Here is a 21,709-nt window from a genome sequence, read left to right as displayed (position 1 = left end):
CATGTTTGGTTCTTTATTATGGCATAATATCATACAAGCACTTGTAATCAGCGAACAGTTGAAACCAGCCAACAGTGTGAAATTAAACAGTTCATTTCAAATAAACTGACTGCCTAAGCAGAAAGGATTAATAAAAGCCAAATCTCTTTAGCAAACCGACAAAAATAACTTCATTGTTCTGCAAGGCGATTAATGCTTGACTGTCAGAAAGGTGGAAATAAAATCTGAAACTAATGACATATTTTAACCATCCGTAATTATGCGAACGTATTTTAATTCATTTGATATGTCCCAGTCACAAAAATCCATTTTATCATTTAACGTGAGAGCAATAAATGAAGAGGAAACAACAAAATCACTGAACGTTAACACAGGTCATGTGGAGACAACCCACCTCCCCACCACAACTCAGACTGCTCTGTGCGTCAGGCCCGGATTTACTATATTCCCGAACCGGGCAATATTAGGTAGTGACGCCAAGCCACACTTCTGTAACAAGAAGCGGGAGAAGGTACTATTCATACGCGAGTCAACTACGCATGCACAACAGCCCGCCCGCAACTGCTCAAAGCAATCTAATTTAACAGTTGTCACGTCACGCTCATCAAAGGCAATTTGTTGTTATGAAGCATTGCATAGTCTTCCAAAAGCCTTTGACACATTTTTCTGTTGGCAGACGCTTGTATGAGTACTGTGTTTTGTTGCTGTATACGGCGCATTTCCTTTGCAACTTAAGTTTATTTTACTCTTTTTTTTCTCTCTCTTGTTCATGTTTCGTTGCTGCAGTGTTATTCTGCAGTAGCGGGGTACAGTAATATCCTTTGTTAGCGTATTGGTTCTTACCACTCAAAATCACAAAAATTTAACTGAAAACTAAAACAATGAAAAATTCCCAGAATTGTAAACAATTCCCGGGTTTTTCCCGGATCTCCCGGTTGTCCCGGGTCGTATACACCCTGAACTGATTGCTACGCCAAGGACTATGTGAAGGACTTAACTCATTATCTTTGTGATCAATAGAACCCAAGGTATGACACCATGGAAAATCACATTCTCACATGCAGCTTGTTTGGAACATACTGATACCGTGCACTGTAGTGCATGGACCAGTCATGATTTAGATATGATTATCTTGTTTTAGGAGAAAAAAAGAAATTGATGAATACAAAGACAATGTATGTTGATGATAATACATCAGTAATTAATAAATGTACTCTTCTCCATCTATATGTTACATGAGTAACACACAGAACAGCTTAAATGTGATTTACAATGACTGTCTGATACAAAAGTGTAACATATTGGTGAATTAAATGGTTACCACAAACTCCACCATAGGAGAAAATATTCTTGGCATCCTTCAGACACGAAGCGTAAGGAAATTATGGTTTCAATTTACTGCTTCAATTATTTATAATTATAGCTAATTTTCCTGTTTTAATGAAGACACTCATACCCTACCAGTCTTAATCATTTACTTTCATGCTATCTCAAGTTTTAATACAGTTGTAAGCACCACAGTTACTTATGTACTTCAGTCACCTCATACGACTAGTGACATATTTCAGTAAGCCTCTAAAATAAGGCAGTAATTGCGTCAGTCAGAGAAGCAAGAAGATAGGTCTGAATCAACTATACTCCAGCTTCAAAGAAGGCGCATCCAATAAACTTTCTTTTCTTCACATTATTATCAAAAGTAGATAATGCAAGCCATAATCAGACAACCAGTTTTCTGTGGAACATAGATTTTGCTGATTTCAACTCAATTCTTATATTTGCAATACTTAGCTGTAGGAATAACATGTACTACCTGAATGATGGTTAGAAGGTTCCTTCAAATGCAAGCACACAAACAATTTTGGTTCTGACACTACAAAATACACTGTTGTATTAAAAGGAAATCTCACTTTTGAAAACTTTAAAATTGCATGAAGACTTTGTTTCTGATTTCAAATGTATATATTGGCAGTACATGTGATTTTATCTTGACAAGAGATGTATTGGCCACACATATTGGCCATTTACCCTGTAAAAATAGACAGTTACGAAGATATCAAAATAGATCTGCAAAAATCTACTTACACTTGCTCCACTAACAAATCATACTTGAGAAGAGCATTAAATGAATGTACATATTCAAAGCATCATTTCTCTTGTATAAACAAACATGTTTGTTCTCATTCTGAGAATGTTCTAGAATTTGATTTACAATATAAATACATCATTTATTAATAATTTTGTGACAAATTTACATACATCCATTTGTCCATGGAGATTTTGAAAACTATATATACCTCATGATGTCCTGCTTATTAAAATGCTATCACTGTAAGCATTGTTATTCTTAAAGTAAATTAGTTATTTCAATGAAATTTTGCTACCAGAATTTCAAATACTCAGTTCTCAGCAAAGGTTAAACAGCAACTGTAAACTGTCAACAACACCACAAAAATTTATTTTTGTCAAGCCAGCAAATACTTGTAAATTATTACTGAGACACATTATACATTAACAAGTAATACAATGTGGTGGCATTCCCACAACAGAATGGTTTATGCTGAACATATGGGGTAAGATGTTAAGAAATATATGAAAACATAAGGAGAAATAAAATTTTATTTATTTACATTTTTCTGCATATAGACATCACATGGCCTTACAGTACTGCATTTGAACATTGTAATGAATATGATAATGGCACTAACATTTTGTGTAGCAATAATCATCTTTCCATGCTAAAAATGAACGTAACAACAAACGAGTATTGACACAAACATAATAATGGGCACCTAATTTGTAAGTACACATGAATTATGTAAGGCTCTCATGTTACTAAGGATACTTTTCTTCCTTTCCTTTTTTTAAAGTAAAGTATGTACTGAAATATGGGCAATTAAGTTTCTCTATTGGGATCTTGTATCTTTAGAAGCAAGCACAGTGTTGGGAGACGATACTCTGATCTGGACAAACTTTAGTGCCTCAAGGATCAAGGAGTATAAGACAAAATACTATGAAACAGTTCCCAAGCAACAGCAGCCAATATTTTTCTGTGAAAGAAAGTTGTGTAGCTGTTCTGAGGTAAGCTACAGTGTAGTTGTGACATGAAAGTGGAATGAGAAATAAAGTACCTTTACCAAGAGGCTTGCAAGGAAAGAATAATGAAGCTCCTTAAATGGAGCCAGATAAAGCTACATACACATCTAATTTAGTGCAAGTACTATGAAGATAATGACAGAATACAGGAGTGGATGGGTAATATCAGGAGCAGGAAGAATTGCAAAAAGTAAATTTATCCAAAAAAAACTGTACTCAGTTGAAAGGCAGCATACATGCTTGTATGATATTTTCATTATTAAATCAGAACAAAGAAGTTAGATTTTGGTTTTGTAAAAACTCGAACTCTGAGACACAGTACCAGTACATCAAATACTAAGCGTGCATACACATGGATTGTGTACACTACAAAATACTACACACTGATTGTACAATAAGGAACAGAGATGCCATCTTTGAAATGTGAAAGATTCAGGAATACACAGCATGTGAAAGACAAGTGTCTGTGTAGGATGAAATGACTGTGGCCAAGAGGAGTGCTTTCATTTTTTTAAAATGTTATTGGTAGACTAATATTGTGAGTGCATGGTCACCATCAGTAGTATCTTATTATATAATGGCTTCTTAGCACATACCAAAGACAGTTTTAAGCAGCATCTAAACCTGGGTATTATGTAAATTTCAATGGTAGTGTGATTTACTTCCATACCTTGTAGTAACAATGGTCAGTGAGGATTAATAATCTTTTTTGTGATTTATGTCAACGAATCATTTTGTGATCTCAACAGCCTTTCAATGGTGAGAGGCTTCCTGGCATGTGCATTGGCCTCAATTGCATGAGCCGACTGCACTCATATTGGCAATACCGGTATTTCTCTGTAGGTTTTTCAGTAGACAGACTGTACGTGATGCTTGTGTCCTCTTTATCTGTTTGTATTTTCCATGTCTCCTATTCTGTTTTCCTTCCAATTGTTAAATGACTGATTCATTTCCTCATAATCCTCATTCACCTCTCACTGTACTGAAGCTGGAACAGTGGTTACCACTGTAGTACCTGTGACCCACTACTCTTTCTGACACTTCCACCTACATTTTGTCTACCACATACTGACTATAAGTGGGTCTCTTACAATATTAGGTTTGAGTGACCTGTCATATTCTCCAGCATTTCACACATCCTACCTCTCTCTTTTTTTCCCTTAGGAGGGATTGAACAGATAAAAAAAAAAAACTACTTTTTTTCCATTCCTTCTTTTAAATGTGTATGCTCACAGTACTCCTGAGGGTAAGTCTCAAACATTATGACATCAGTTTTTCCGACATATATGGTTCCTCATAATTTCACGGTTTGTTTTATAGTACAGTAAAAAAGTGAATATGTATGAAAGCTCTTTACATTAGCACACTGCGCTATTTCAAACAATATGGTAGTAATATAATACAATCCTATAAGATTGGATTAATTACTGAAAGTAAACATATCTATGTTTTTGTGAGTACCAAATATATGTTCTGTAAGATGCTCTTTTCGTTTAAACATTTTTCCACACAGTGGGCAAGAAAACTGACGATCAACACCACATTCAAATCGTAAGTGTCTGGATAAATTGCCTTTCGAAGCGTATGTGCGACCGCAGCGATGGCAGAAAAATGAACCTGTAAATATGAATATAAGTCAGGGCACTCAAAGAAATCAATGACACACATCAGCAAGCTATGATTAAGAAAATTAAATGAAGCAGCTTTCGCTAGCCTTCAAGAAAAATGTATTAAGCTTGATTCAATTATTTTCTTTTGAATAGGTTCTTATAGAGATGCTACAACTAAAATTCAGCATGTGAATGACTGCGATAAACAAAAATTAAAAGTCCAAGGTGTCAGGTAAATTACTGTTGAAAGGTCAGACTATGTATGACACAATTATAACACGTGCATAAGGTAAAAGGAAGTGACATGAGCCGTATTTACTCGAATCTAAGCTGCACTCGAATCTAAGCTGCACCTGAAAAATGAGACTCGAAATCAAGAGGAAAAAAAATTCCCGAATCTAAGCCGCACCTGAAATTTGAGACTCGAAATTCAAGGGGAGAGAAAAGTTTTAGGCCGCACCTTCAAATCGAAACAAAGTTGGTCCATTGTAATATGAGACACAATTTAGGTCGAATGAAAGACGATACAGCTACAATAGTTTGGTTCAAGTCGGAAGCTTAGCAGTTACGCTTTACCAGGTAGCCATTGCAATGCTTCACCCGCTCCGTCCGTATTTATACGGGTACCCTTCCTTTTTCACGTGCTTCGTGTGGTTTGAATCGATTGCTTATTTTGCTTTGATCTGATAAGTGCCCTTTTTTTTGTTATAGGCGTTTACGTCACTCTAAGCTGTAAATGCATTACTGTACTGCGTCATGCATTGTTTGTCGCCTTCTGATAGTGCGTGTTTACGGCCTGTCGCCGACCGCGGCATGGCTTGCTTTTGTGCGCGCTACCACTGCTTACAATTAAAAAAAAGAGAGGAATTGTCTCATTAGCGAAACAATGGCACGTGACTGCTACTTGTTGTTACTTACACTGCTGCTTTCTTTGATAATGATCAACAAGAACCAAATAATAGACTGCGTTTGATAGAACATGTTCTGAACGAGAGTTAGGCAAAAATTTTTCTCCGTTTGAAAATCTTTGCGGCCGCTTCTTTAGTATATCAAATTCTGCACAGAAATTAGTCATTTTAAATTTAAAAATCTAGTCAGTTGCCGTGCTTCATTTATGACTGTATCACTATTAGGCATAAGAATAATACGAATATAAACATGACATGATACGTATATTCTTCCGCGTTTGCTGTTGTCTCACTCTAGTTTCGTAGTTTATTAGGCAGACAGGATTTAAATGAGATAGCGGGAAACACGAAAGAATACATGGCAAAATGTTTATATTCGTATTATTCTTATGGTGAAGAGAAAACTGCACGTGATTCACATTTCATCAGGTTCCTATTAGCAACAGTCTTGCCAGTCGGATTTTCGTAGTACATTGAAATTCTGCTACTTTCGAAGATGAACAATACGGAATTTGTATTTACTTCGTTGGATAATGTATGAAAATGCAGTGGTCGAAACTCGGGGCGGAGAAAAAAAAGGCTCGTCTTCCACCTTTTTTTTCTTTTTTTTTTTAATTTATTAACTGACGCAGAGGTTTTGGCGCCAGTATTTATCTCTGTGCCTACAAAGCATGCCTGTGTAGCGCTACATATATTCGACGGCAGAAGTTAGTTGTGGCGGCAGCTACCAACATTTTTCAGAACTTCCGCTTGCTTTGCACTCGATTCTAAGCCGCAGGCGGTTTTTTGGATTATAAAAACCGGAAAAAAAGTGCGGCTTAGATTCGAGTAAATACGGTAGGTCCCTGGGAAGAATACCAAGACACACATCCTTTTTTTGCCCTTATTCTCTCTCTTGATATGTTACTGTAAAACCTGCATTTGAATGCCATCTCATCATTACAGTAGACATACATAAATACCTTTGTTCAAAGTAATTTCTTACAAAATTTTGCTTCTGATCTTATTTACATGCTGGCGCACTGTAAATATAACAGCAGACATAATTATAATTCTTACTATAATTTTCTTCAGTACCAACTTAATATATGACAACATTTTCCATAAGAGATAGGTAATAAAAACAAATATACACCTGAACGTCTTAGTATTGTTTGACGCTGAATACGGCTTTTTCACCCAAAATCAACAACAGTGAAATTGGATAGATTAAAAAATCTACTCAAGAAGTAGCAGCAGGAGAACACAAATATAAGAAGGTGCTGAAATATCAAGCTTTCAGAATCAGTCACTTTTTCTGGTTTGGGACATCCACAAAAATCAGTCTTTCTCATCCTGTCCAATAAGTCTCCCCCGAAGAAAAAGAGTTCTGGGTGACTTTCCTGAACTCTCTCCATATGCTAAATCTCACCAGTGCTTTCCCTTCGCCCCTCTTCCTTCCCCTTCAACCATTTTGCCAGAAGAAGGAGCCATGGGCTCAGAACGTTTAAAAATTTCAATACCTTTTTATATGAGTGTTCTCCTGCTGCCACCTGGTGAACAGATTTTTTCTCTATCCAATTACATTATGTATTTTCAAAAAATGATTATTTTCATTATATAATCATAGTGAAAGATGAATAAAGAAGCCAATTAGTGCACAGTGGTTATCAATATTCAGAATTAGAGAACATTATGCATGGAATAGAGGACAAAAATGTAAGTGTCAGTGTCATCGAAAATCAGAAGTATAGTTGAGATGGCATAAGAAGACTCCTGTCAGCTTGCCGCGATATAGAGACAGCTACAAAATCATATTGCTTTACTAACTGAGGTAGGCCCACGAAGCAGCTGTGATCAGCCCACTGCAACTGTCAGGGATCAACTTATGGTGACACAACTATAGTACTGAATATACATTACATGCAGCATTTCAGAAATATTTACTGATATTTGGTGTACGTTTTGATTGTAAACTTTATTTGCCTAGACCTTTTGTTCAAGAAATAAATAAGTTGATAATTCCACAGAACTTTTATTTTTAAGAAAAAGTGTCATTATCATGATTAAAATCCCAGAAAAATGTTGGGCTGAGGCACTGATTCTGCCATGGATGAAACAATGTGTTGATGTATATGTATTATTGCAAGAAAAATTGTTTTTTATTGGAAGTTACTATGATGAGCAAAGATGGAAAATACCAACTAAACACACATAATGTGTTATGTCTGACAACTGATGCCAATGAACAAGAGCTGAGCAAGGCACTTTCGGAATGTTAATGTGAAAGTAAATTACGTGCCAGTAACTAAATGCGATATAGGTGAAATAATAATAAATACGCATGTTGCAAATATTGGAAGACTGTTTATGGAGGAAGTGGTCAGCTCATAAAAAGAAATATTTAGCATCTTTACTAAGTATTTAAATGACTATTGGTACTGCCTCTTTGTTTCCCACAGTGTTATTAATGTCTCCCCTATTAGAAAGGCATACATAACTTAACAACAATTACACAGTCCTGGTAGGAGCACATTTGTTCTCTCAGAGGGCAATTTCACTCTGACACAGATTCATAGTAAAAATGAAATAGTGACTGTGTTCACATATTAGTCTTGTAGTAATGACAATATCTTAATATCATAATGATAATAAGAAGATTCTGTAATTTAGATTGGTGGAACAGAAAACTTTGTATCAGATAATGTACAAAATAAAAAAAAAATTATAGCTGGTTCAAATGGCTCTGAGCACTATGTGACTTAACATCTAAGATCATTAGTCCCCGAGAACATAATACTACTTAAACCTAACTAACCTAAAGATATCACACACATCCATGGCTGGGCAGGTTTCGAACATGTAGGGGTCGCGTGGTTCCAGACTGAAGCACCTAGAACCACTCGGCCACACCGGCCAGCTATAGCAGGCCTATTGACTTTGAAGTAATTGGTATGTTAATAATAGACAAGTATTGCACTAAAATTAAAACAGAATTGTGCCTATAAGATTTATACATAAATTTGAAAGAATACAAATACCATGAATTTATTTTATTTTGTATCAGTTTGGGTGGACATAAAGGACAAAATTTCCAAATCAAACACAATCTACACTTAATTGCCGTAATCAATGATTTCAGAGAAATACAAATCTTAGCCACAACTGGGCACGGAATTAAGTTTCATCATGACAAATGAAAATTTTTACCGGATCAGGATTCGAACACAGATTTCCGCTTTATGCAAGCAGTCGTCTTAGCTGCTTTGACTATCCAGACAACACTTCCTCCAACCCAAATTCTTAACTTGTCACAGGCTACACATTTAACATCCACTATCCATTATTCTCACTGGTTGCAGCTTCACCTGATTCTCGCAAAGGCATGGGCACAGTGTGCATCCACACTGAACTTATCATTACTCTTATTCAGTCTAAAAAAAACTGATGATTAACTCAAGTTAACTATAACTTTGATTTCCTGATTATGTATCTACTATGAATTTGAAGAATATTCTGGGTTGTTTGTAGTCTACACATACATTCCTTTCTACATAGACTGTAAAGGAACTGGCGAGCAACATCACACACAAATTGCAGGTGCCTGAAGGGACTGCCTTTTCTTGAATATGAGCAGCCGCAGCACTTGTAGTCAATTATAACTTCAAATGCCCTGAACCCAGTTTATGGGCCAGTTTAACTGCAATATCTATGCTCTAAATTATTATTATTACTTTTTTTTTAAATCAAGAACTACCGGTAAGTACATGTTCATTATTAAACTTTTACAGTTACAGTTTGTATATTAATAAAAAGAAATATAGACAGAAATCTAGGAGGAAAAATTTATGAAGCATTTATAGATATTTTAGGGCTTTGCACGAAAGTGGAAAATTTTTGATAAATAAATATAATTTCTAACCAAGTTGGGTAGAATATTTCATGGGTGGAACATTCTACATTTACAGACTTTGAATGCCTACACTTTATCATTACTACAGTAGGGTGTTTAATACGGAACAGAGAAATTCATTATAGTTTCTTTGGTAATACCACATTGAGAAGCTAAATGGGCTACAGAGCCTACATTAGATGTGTAATACTGTCAGTATAACACAAAATTCAGACTTTTATATGTCAAGAGACTGGATGGTTAAATCAATGTGTATATTAGAAATTACTATTTCAAAGCATCACCGGTTCCCCAATTACATAACTGAGATTATCTGTCTATTTAGCTACTTTGTGAAGATGTATACATATATGAATGGTGAACTACAAACACGAGAAGTGCTCTGTAGGTCCATGGTGTTACTAACTACAACATGTACTTCTTTCAATTTCACAGGGTGCTACAGGCTTCATTACTGCTTCACTTGGAATAAAGTACACTACGAACTCAAATTGGATTAATAAATAATTATTCCTTGAAAATTCCCTACATACTACACAAAACAGTAGAAAACATTGTTCTTCCTTTATCCATCAGCATATCAGTACAAAGTTTATTACTTGTAATCCAGAAACAAACTCTCTTGGTGCATTTATTATCCTTTCATGTGGCTAAATGTCCTGTCAACCTCAATTTACAGTTATGTCATGCACTCGCACCTGTTCCCCAACCAATTTGTTTGTTTCCCCCATCTCTTCAAATAATTTTGGACATGCATCTCTCCATTGTTCACTAAGCAATTCTCTGGATTTACATGGCATCGGCATTAAAAATCCACATCTTGCTGTTGTAGCTCAAAACTGATTGCAATCTTTCCATTTTAGATATACTGGAAGTTAAATTTTGGAAATCCTATGTTAAATGTATTAGTCTTTTTGATTATACATTACTGTAGTTTTATTATAATCAGATTTCAAGTCTACTTTCAAACTTGCTCTGCTAAATTATTCCATCAGTTTTTAAACTTTGTTGCACTACAGTAAAACAGTGCAACAACATTAGGAAACAATGGTTGCTCAGTTATATTCTAGTAAGCAACCACAGAAGAATTTGCAATAAAATTCTAGAGTTTGAACCACTCCTAAAATGCAGTGAAGCTCACATAATACTAAGTACAAAAACCTAGTTATAGCCCAAACTTAACAACAATTTGATTTTTTTGAGTAAATCAAAATGAGTATCAGAAGAATAGGCTAATGGGAAATAGAAGTGGCGAATTTATCATAGTGACATGAATGTCAAATCGAAAGAAATATAAAGTGAAGCTATAAGTGAGATTGTTGGAGAAGACCAAGTATCAAAGGTGGGTGTAAAATTTTAATTGGGTCCTTCAGTAGGTATTGAAACCAGTCATTTTGTAAAGAGATATGAAAAATAAAAGAACATCTTCATGTATTTAATTATTTCTCTCATAAAATTTTTGGCATCTTTTCTCAATAATTTTGTTGAAATTTGCATGTTCTGTCATGCTATTAATATTGTTTTCTTGGAACTCTAGACTTCTATTTATAGTTGCTTTTTCCATTTTATATATTTCCCCTGCACCTTAATTTACTTTCATTAGTAAATTCTCATATTGTATATGTCTTACTTCCTGCCTGATGAATTGCCTCCTTTTTGGCATTGTACCAACTTTTAGTCTACATCTTATGCATCTAGGATCACTCATAATTTTAGCCAACAGCCTCACCTCATTGAATAAACAAGTTCCTGTCAGATCACTAATGTCAAGCAATCTCAGGCATAGCCAGTACTTTGGCAGGCAACTGTCAGGTACACAAGGTGCTGTTAGCTGCTTTCTCTTTGCATTTACAGCAAAGAGGAGGGAGGATCGTGGCATTAGATCACTAATCACCAGTCTATGCAGCAGTGTCCCGGATTAAATTGCAAACCTCTCAGCAGTGTCTCAGAAAATGAGGTCACACGAGACTGTCAATGGTGATCCGTCCGTCAAACAGGGACGTTAAGCTCAGCGGTCCCCTTGGTTCTATTCAAGATGCGTAGGCTAAGTGTTGGCACCAGGTTTCACCCTCTCTCTTCTCTCATCATCATCCAACACAAACAAAACACCACACTAGATACACATCCATTACAGTCACCTACAATTACCAGATACATTTCAACACAACTCCCATATTTCACAAGGGAAGGGTGCCATTGTGAGAGAAGGCTAGTATGACCCTTTATAATTAGGAGACTGAGCCTGCTCTCTGTAGTCTTGCAGCCAACTGCACCGCACTACTTTACTTACTTGAAATTCTCAAGTGTCTTGGGACTGACACATCTTGTATATTTACTTCATTGAAACTTACTGGCAGATTAAAATTGTGTGTTACATCATGAGTCAAAACTGGAATCTCATTATTTTGCAAACAAACCTGTCACTGACAGAGTTATCCAGGTATGTCTCGTAACCTGCCATGTCAGCTTCAGTTCTATCAGTTCCTCTACCTTAATTCCTAAATTTCACACAAGCTCTCCTGCATACTTTACTGGTTTAGCACTCATGGAAGCAAGGACACAGCAGTGAAAATGTCGTAGCCACATGACTCAGTGGGTAAGAGCATTGCTGCAAAAAAAAAAAAAAAAAAAAAAAAAAAAGTAGGTCTGCAATACAATTTTTAATTTGTCAGCAAGTTTTAAAACCGAACACACTCCACTGCAGCATGAAAGACTCATTGTGAAGCAATCCCCAGACTGTGGCTAATACACTTTCCCCACAAAATTTTTCTTCCTGGAATATTAGCAGAGCAAGATGTGCAGAAGAGGTTCTGTTAAATTTGGAAAGTACGAGAAGTGAAGCTGTGAGGGCAGATCATGAATTGTGCTGATTGCTCAGTCGGTAAGAGCACTGCCATTGAAACAAAAAGTTCTGGGTTGGAGTCTTGGTCTGGCATATACTCGTGATCTGTCAGGAAGTTTGAAGCAATCATACACTGCACTGCACAGTGAAACAGTCACATAGTTTGCAGATCAGTCATTTTGGGTTGAGAATGGATTGGGAAATAAATTGGCTGTGTACTTTTCAAGGGAAGCATCACACAGTTTCCCTTATATGATTTAGGGAAGCTGCACAAACTTAAAATCTGGATGGCTGGATGGGGATTCAAACTGCTGTCTCCCCAAATGTAGGTCCAATGTCTCACCACAGCATCACCTTGCATGTAGGAGTGTTACAGCAGTAAGGTTGCTGGGGAGCTTGCATAAAGTTTGGAAATCACGAAAGAGGTACTGGCAGAAGTGTTGCTGTGCTTGCAGGTAGTGAGCTGTGGCTGGCTAGCTCAGTCGGTAAGAGCTTTTTTGTGAAAGGTGAGATTCTGGGTCTGATCCTCAGTCTAGTAAACAGACAAAAACTGGGTGAATAGCAAAAGAAATAAACACGAGAGTAAAAGTGTGTTGAGTTGTGCTTGGTATATTACATAGTATATTAAAAATAAGCTTCCATGGTGTCTGAAAATGAAACTCTTCAATCACTGTATATTAACAGTTTTGATCTATGGCACAAGACAAGGACTTTTATGTGAAAGCTTTTTGTAACATGATGGTTGCTCAGCATCACCAACAGAGAGACGCATATTATAAATTACTAGGAGAGGCAGGGAAACAGACAAATTGGTTGCAGAATAGACAAAAGTTGGTGACATAATTATGAATTTAATGAAAATTAAATGGTGGTGGGCAGGAGAAGTTTCTTTGCTGCATTCCAAAAGACAAAAAAGAGCAAAATGATAAACAAATGGGAGATAAACAGACAAAATTGGAGTCATCTTGGAGCAACAAAGACATGTATCACTGAAGATTGTATTGCATGGAACAGTGTGGAATAGAACATTATCCAGCAATGGACAACAAAAGGTTACTGATGCTGATGATGATCAAGATCATGATCAGGACTGTAAAATGTAATTCTTACTATAAAAATAGACATAATATTTAGAATGGAAGGTACATTAAAGAAGTAACAAATGTTAAGAAAGTTCAAATAATCCACCACACACACACACACACACACACACACACACACACACACACACACACACAACTATTCAAATATTGGTTTATGTCTTTCTGAACACAGGCAGGATTCCTGTAATGGGATGCATTCAATAGTCTACAGAACATACACTGAGTTACAGGAAAGGTGTTTGCAACTGTAAATATAAACCACCATCAGCTGTGTACTGGAATGAGGACAATGAAAATGTGCGTCGGACAGGGCCAGATTGCCCACTTAAGATGAGCGTTGCCTTAACCAACTACGCTATCTGTGCACAATTCACGGTCAGAACTAAACTTCCATATGTTGTTGTCCATGTGTCACAACTCGAACTCATATATTAAGTATAGTCATGTCCAAAAAGGAAAAGCTTATTGAGAGTTGAGGATCTGGTATTTGCGAATAAATATGAAATAGTAGTGCTTGTATTATTGTGTAATTCTTTCATCTTTCCTGAAGTTGAACATATCACTGTTATTACTCATGCGATGTGCAGTTGTGTGTTCCTATTTTGTCTTTTATGTCACTTGTCAGTTAACATAAATTACATTATCTACCATATTTCTTTAAAATGAGAGGTTTTGCACAGACCTCAAGAGATTAAAAACTTTTATTTATATGTTGTATAGTTCTTTGTTTATCACACATAATTTCATTATACAGTGTACTTTTATGTTAATGTGAAATAGTCATTTCATATCAGCATACCAAATTTGTAACACACTGTGAAAAGAATAAGAGCAATAAACACTTTCAACAAAAATATTTGAGATGAACTCAGATCAAGTCATTTAAGTGTTGGTCGTTTTGAATGATATTTTATTCACTTCTACAGATAAAATGTAGTAGTAGTGTTTATCTGACAACATGATGTATACAAAACTGCAGTGACTGTGTTATTAAGAAGTACACAGCAATGTTCCCTTGGATATGCAGGCATGTCCAAAGGAACATTGCTATCTGCGACTCAGCATCTCCGCTATATCGTGATTTGCTACTTTCCTTTTCATAATATTGTCACAATGCAAATAAAAGTTTTAAACCTCTAAGATATGTGAGAAGCCTCTCATTTTAAAGAAATACAGTAGATAACTAATTTATGTTAACTGACAAGTTGTGTAATAGACAAAATAGGAACACACAACTGCACACCACATGACTAATAACATAGTGACATATTCAACTCCAGGAAAGATGAAAGAATTACACAAGGAATTATCAGAGAACATTTGCTTGCTGAGATCTATGAACAGCAGACAGATAAACAGGGTTAATGTACAACTGAATATAAATATGGTGCACTGCTGAATAACTGAAACTTCCTGGCAGATTAAAACTGTACAGTTGAGAAAGGAGAGAGAAGGATTTTAATTTCACAAGAGTTGTCAGAACGAATTGGAGGGCAGAAATAATAAGATTGATTTGTCAAAAATTTAGTTTTGTCACCAACAATGATAAAGATTTTCATAGCAACTGACTGTGAACAAGATGATTTTAGACAAATTCCTGCAAGTTGTGGAACACAAACTACTGAAGACATTTCAATAATATTAATCATAAATTAAATTATAAAATTCATCTATTGTCTTACAATAGGCTTATTTCCACATAATGTAAGACAATAAATATATTTTATAATTTAATTTACATTTGAGTTTACTATCTTTGTTTTCCATGAAAAGGCTCAATGACTATCATAAAATAAGATTACATATAAAAGATAAAATATAGGCACTGGCATTGGATGAAAGAATAAATAAAGGATGAGAAATAGAAGCAAAAGTAAAGAGAGAAGATGCTAACAGAGGAAATTTCTTAGCAGAGAAGCAGGCGTAATAGATTATGAGGCAAATTTTTTTTTTTATTATTACAGATACACAAGGTGTAATCATGTTCAACTTCTCTGTTACAGGTTTTAGAAAAATTCTCCACTTCTTTTAATAATTTGTATCAAGTGTAAAATAGCTATATGGTATGGATTTTGAAGCTCTCCGGTAAAAGTAATATCTATCATAAAAGATTACATTTGTAACTTTGAGTTTCAGGAAGTATTCAAACTAAATATTCTGCTAGAATGTACTGATATACAAGACAGATTTTACAGCAGTTACAGGACGACAAAAGAGATATATGAAACGAAAGACAGGTATTGAAAATGATTAAGCATTAACGTTCATGACAAACACACATTTCAAATTGGTTATCAATCATTTTGATTCAGAACTGGAACTTGTTGCTGCTAACAGTTCCTTACAGGAGAGAGAAGAGCTGGGGAAATGCGAACTATCCAAAATATAATTTTTCACTTTTTGTCTGGATCTGAATGTCAGTTCACTGAAAGGGGCATCCCAACATTCTTTTGTAATAGTTTTAGACAACCAATACATTAATTTACTCATTACCTTTGGATGTGTTGAATGCTCTCATACAATAGAGTGTGGATTCAAACATGGCTGAAATCATGTAAAATCAGCATAATAAATGTTTCAGCAGCATACTGATGAACAAAAGCAATAATGCATGATACAATGGTGGTAACTTATGATACTGTATATTAATTTTGACAACTTGAGTGTACGTATTTGACTTTCTTGCTATTAGCACTGTTATATGATTGCTGAAGCTTAAATTGTTGTAGAACACAAGCAATTTTTTGCATGTACATTGGAATGATGGACATGAAACTTCTACTGACAATGAACAGGAGTAGAGAAATTGTATATTAACAAATATATACAATGCTAATGGAAAAAACATGAGAACAATGTCTGATGAACTTTTTATGAGCCATATTATCAGAATTTCTTCAATTGCAAGCCAGTGCCTCAATACCCTGCTTATGGCAGTTCATCTACCAAATGTTTTCCATAACAATTTGTCTACTTTTTTCCTTAACGATAATTTCCTCTAATGAGAAATGGTGGGTGTATGAAAGTACTTCACTGATCATTTCATCTTCCTCTCAATAAGTATGTCTAGTTGTCATGGTGATCTCAAAATGATCTTTCCCTATAATACATGGCTATCTTTCATCTGCTTTTCATATTTTTCTACTTTTTACTTTCTCTTTCTGGTCTTTATATTTACACAAATAATATGGCTTTCATACTCTGAACATCAACACGTTCATTGTTCAGCATCTATGAAGTTACTTAGTTCACTAATAAACAAATGATTTCCATTGTCATGTGTCTGACCACCTAAAATATCATAACTTGCAGTAGAGAGGTGTACAAACCCAAATATCAGGTCACAAGTCACACTGACAATTAATAGTATGACATTCTGTCTAAATTCATTGTCAATAACTGTGTAATGTCAAGACTGAAATATCATTACAAAGCTATGCTGGTGGTTTTTAGATGTAGATGCCTACGTCAGACATAAATTTTATCAAATGTTACAATTAAATTAGGGCTGCAATTCAAAGGAGGCAGTTTCCACAGATTTGCAACACGCAGAGATAACACAATTTAGTTGTTGAAAGCAAACATATATTGCAAGAAGAAATCAAGACAGGATGTAATTGGAAAATAAACTAATATATGTAGAGACACACAGAAAAATCTGCAACTATTCAATTATTTAAGTATCTTGATTTACTTCTTACTTTTTTAAATAACCACACATTTCTTTTGTCTCTGATTCTCTTTACCTCCATCCACTGCTGATATTACAGGAATATTTATTTAAATGAAACTCCTTATATTAATGTCCTACCACAAAAAGGAACAGCATTCATAATATTACATAATACAAAAGCACACGTCGATCCAATTTAAAAATTATAATCTTACCTCCATGTTGTACCCTTTTCAATACTAATGTGACAAGACTTACAGAATTTTTGGCACATCAAATTACAAGCGTATGTCTTTCTGTAACATTTATTCAAGTATGAACAAATTGGCAAAGATTCATTAAGTGCAAGTCATTTTTTTCCAAGATCATGTATTCATCTGAATTATCATTCTCATCAGTATTCAAAGTTCATTATCAATGCGGAAAAATTTAAGTAGATTCAGCTTGAAGGAAACATCGTCTTTCATTAAAAAGAAAATTATTTACTAATTTTTCATTTCTTTATACCTGTTGAAAGTTTACACTGGTATTCTGAAAAATGAAGAGATCAACAGTGGAAAAAAGAAACTGCAAATAAAAATTAAACAGGCCTACACAGCATCAAAATGTTTTTTTGCAATATGGACATCTATGTTACATTTGTATTTTGAACAATAGGGACATGAAAATTGAGGTTTTATATCAATACGTTCAAATATTTCATGCCTGTTTAATGTTCCTTTATGAGAATATGTCTTTCTGCAGTGAGTATAGTGGTGCCTTGTGAGCTGTTGGTGATAGAAGCATGCATCAGGCAAATGGTCCCTTTCATCAAGCCTATACATACCATAATCTGTAACTGAACAGAAAAAATAATATGAAATATTATTATCTCATATATACCAACCACGACTTATCGAAAAATCATACTGCTCAATTAATAACCATGGCAAAAAACATGAATTTGGGATGAAATGTAGGCTAAATGAAAAGCAATGTAGATGCTAAGTTCTCTAAATTTTGCACACTGTCAAATTAATGTTTGAGGAAGAATTTCCAAAAGTAGTCACTTAAACAGTAGCAGTTAAGAAAAATAAATAGGTAACTGCAGGTATTGGAAAAAAGTCTATCCACACACTTAAATCTCTCACTTCTTTGCAAAAGCACTATACTTAGTTCATATATCCTAGATTACTGTCATAGATACAGAAAGATGTTCAACAGAGTACTGCTTCTGCAAAAAATCATTCAATGCCAAAATAAAATATGATGCAGAAAACAAAAGCATAGTAGTATGTTATGTCAAAAACATGAACCCGGAAAAAGCAGAGACAACTGCCATAACATAAAAATCAAAAATAGGAGTAGAATACAAGAAAATCCCCATGAATTGGCAAATTTGTGAACTTCTCTGGTATTATGGAGAAGCTGCAAGAAAATCTTCCTGTAGCACTCACAATGAATTACAAAGCAAGTAGAATGGTTTTGTTTCCCACAACAGACAATGCAAAAACTAAAAAAAAATAGCAGGTCAGCAAGCATAAATGAGGTTCCCAGTGTCTGTTCTGAAAGTGAGCATAGGTACCATAAAACCCCATTAGCCACATTAATAAATGAGTCCATTAATTCAGTATTTTTCCACAGTATGTAAAGCAGATATGAGTCGTGCCCTTGCTGAAGAAAAGTAATGCAGAGTGTACAGAAAATTACAGGCCAGATAAGCAACTGTCAATATTCTCAAAAATAATTTGATCATTCATTGGGAATAAATTTACCAGTTACATGAATAAATAAAACCTTTTTAATGAACCACAGGTTGGTTTTCAAAGTGGGAGAAGTGCAATATTGGCCATTGCAGAGTCCATAAAAGTGGCACTTGAACCTCTGGATTAGGAGGACTGTGTTGCAGGCATATTATTGGACATGTCATGGCATTTGACACTGTTTATCATTAAAATTCTACTAAACAAATTAGAAGCACTAGGTGTACTGAGTGATCCATTCTTACATAAAAAATAGGGTGCAAAATTAAGAGAAAATTCACAATCTGCTGATGACAAATTTTTAGTAAAACACTTGTCAGGCAAGAAACATATAAACATGTCTGTGCCTCACGCTAGTGTCTTTGGTCCAATTCTATTCTTAATATGTATCAATGACTTTCTAGACAGTATAAGGCGTGGAGAAAACAGAAAAACACTCAAAAACCACAAAAACTCATATCTGAGAAAGGAAGCGAAACACTCAAGGATTTTTGCTATTGAGTACTATATAAAAAATTAACAATCAATATAATTAAAAAAAAAACAGTGTGCACTTCAGCATAAAGTGTGAAATCAAGTCTGTTATATAAAGCATTGATGATATACCTATACACTGTGTAACAAACACAAAGTTTTTTGGGATGAACAATTAATTGTCAATTATCTTGGAATAAAAACACAAAAGATACTGGCTGAAAGGATGTCATCAGCACACTGGGTCCTATCAACAGACTGTAACAGTAAATATCACAGCTTTCAAACTGCATAAAAGAACTGAAGAATAATAACTAAAAGCAGTAGTCAGACTCACTGCAAATGATTGTTTAAAGATTACTACATAGAGCTGTTCAAAAAGACAGCTAAAACACATGTCATACGTAGTTCACACTACACAATTAAATATTACTTAGAGGATTCAAGATACAACAACAATGTCCAGCTATATTATGGTATATAATCACAATGCTTTTACAAGGAAATCATATACCCAGGTCTATGGTGCATGATACTACTGTCTTGTTATTCTCCTGAGCTCAATATTTCACTCATCATGGGGAGATGCTGGCTCATTTTTCAAAATGGACTGAAGGGTGGACATGGACACATTATGGGGCGTGTAGCTCATACGAGGGTGGTTTGAAAAGTTCTTGGAATGGAACAGAAAAAAAGCACTTACTTTACTGCAACGTTTTTTAATTTTTCAAAGATGTCTCCTTGTAAATTAATGCACTTGGTCCAATGATGTTCCAGTGCCTTGATCCCATCTTGAAAATGAGTTTCCACGAGGCCTGCAAAATAGTTGTCAACTTCGGCTATCAATACTTTGTTTGAAGTGAATCTTCGCCCACCAAGAAAAATTATCAGTTTTGGGAAGAGATGGAAGTCTGTCATAGCCATATCAGATGAATAAGGTGGGTGTGGCAACAATTCATACCTTAGTTCATGTAATTTTGCCATGGCGACAGCACATGTGTGTGGGTGTGCACTGTCTTGATGGAAGATGAATTTGTTCCTTGCTAAACCTGGACTTTTTTCACATATTTTTTGTTGCGATTTGTCCAGGAGGTTAGCATAGTATTCTCCAGTAATTGTTTTACCAGTGGGGAGATAATCTACAAACGGAATCCCCCTTGCATCCCAGAACACTGATGCCATGACCTTTCCTGCCGAAGGATTTGTCTTTGCTTTCTTTGGTGGTGGAGAATCAGCATGTTTCCACTGCTTTGACTGTTGTTTTGTCTCTGAAGTGTAGTAGTGCACCCAAGTTTCATCTGTGGTCAGAAACTGGTGCAAAAAATCTTGTTCGTTTCTCCTAAAATGGGCCAAACATAGTTCCGATATGTCCATTCTCATGCGTTTCTGATCCAATGTCAAGAGCCGTGGTACCCATCTTGCACATAATTTTTTCATTTCCGATTCTTCAGTTAAAATGTGATATACCCTTTCAGATGACATCTGGCAAGCATGAATAGTTACACACATTTTCAATCGGTGATCCTCCATGACCATTTTGTGCACTTGTGCAATGATTTCTGCAGTAGTGATACATCTTGGCTGACCCCTCCTTGGATCATCATCTAAGCTCTCCTGACCAAATTTAAATTTATCTGACCACTTGTCAACATCTGAATATGAAGGAGCAGAGTCCCCCAGTATATTCTGGAAATGGGCATGAATGTCCTTTGCTTTCATACCTTTCTTTACAAAGTACTTAATCACTGCTTGAATCTCAATTTTTTTCCATCTTTGCAAATCACTACGTGGAAACAACAGAGCCATGTCATCGCCACAGCTATCTTCCAAGAGCACTGAAATGGTACATGCTTACAGGCAACAGTCCAATGGATATCACATGAACAATTCGTTACACTAGCGCTGACCTCTCATGGTCTGTATATGTGTGGATGGATATGTGTGTGCTGTGTGTGTGTGCGCGACTGTATACCCGTCCTTTTTTCCCCCTAAGGTAAGTCTTTCCGCTCCCGGGATTGGAATGACTCCTTACCCTCTCCCTTAAAACCCACATCCTTTGGTCTTTCCCTCTCCTTCCCTCTTTCCTGATGAGGCAACAGTTTGTTGCGAAAGCTTGAATTTTGTGTGTATGTTTATGTCACAAAATTCAAGCTTTCGCAACAAACTGTTGCCTCATCAGGAAAGAGGGAAGGAGGAAGGAGAGGGAAAGACCCTAATTCAGTAGTTAACCTTTCCTCCAAACCTCTCTCCCAATCCGAAACCTCTGTCCTATCCAAAGGCCTCACCTTCAGCCCCACTCCCAGATTCAACCAAGCAGCCCAAATATGTCTGCTTGTGTCTGTATAAGTGTGGATGGATGTGTGTGTGTGTGC

This window comes from Schistocerca americana, chromosome 3 (genome assembly GCF_021461395.2).
Source record: "Schistocerca americana isolate TAMUIC-IGC-003095 chromosome 3, iqSchAmer2.1, whole genome shotgun sequence".
Lineage (NCBI taxonomy): Eukaryota > Metazoa > Arthropoda > Insecta > Orthoptera > Acrididae > Schistocerca > Schistocerca americana.
This window is presented reverse-complemented; position numbering follows the sequence as displayed.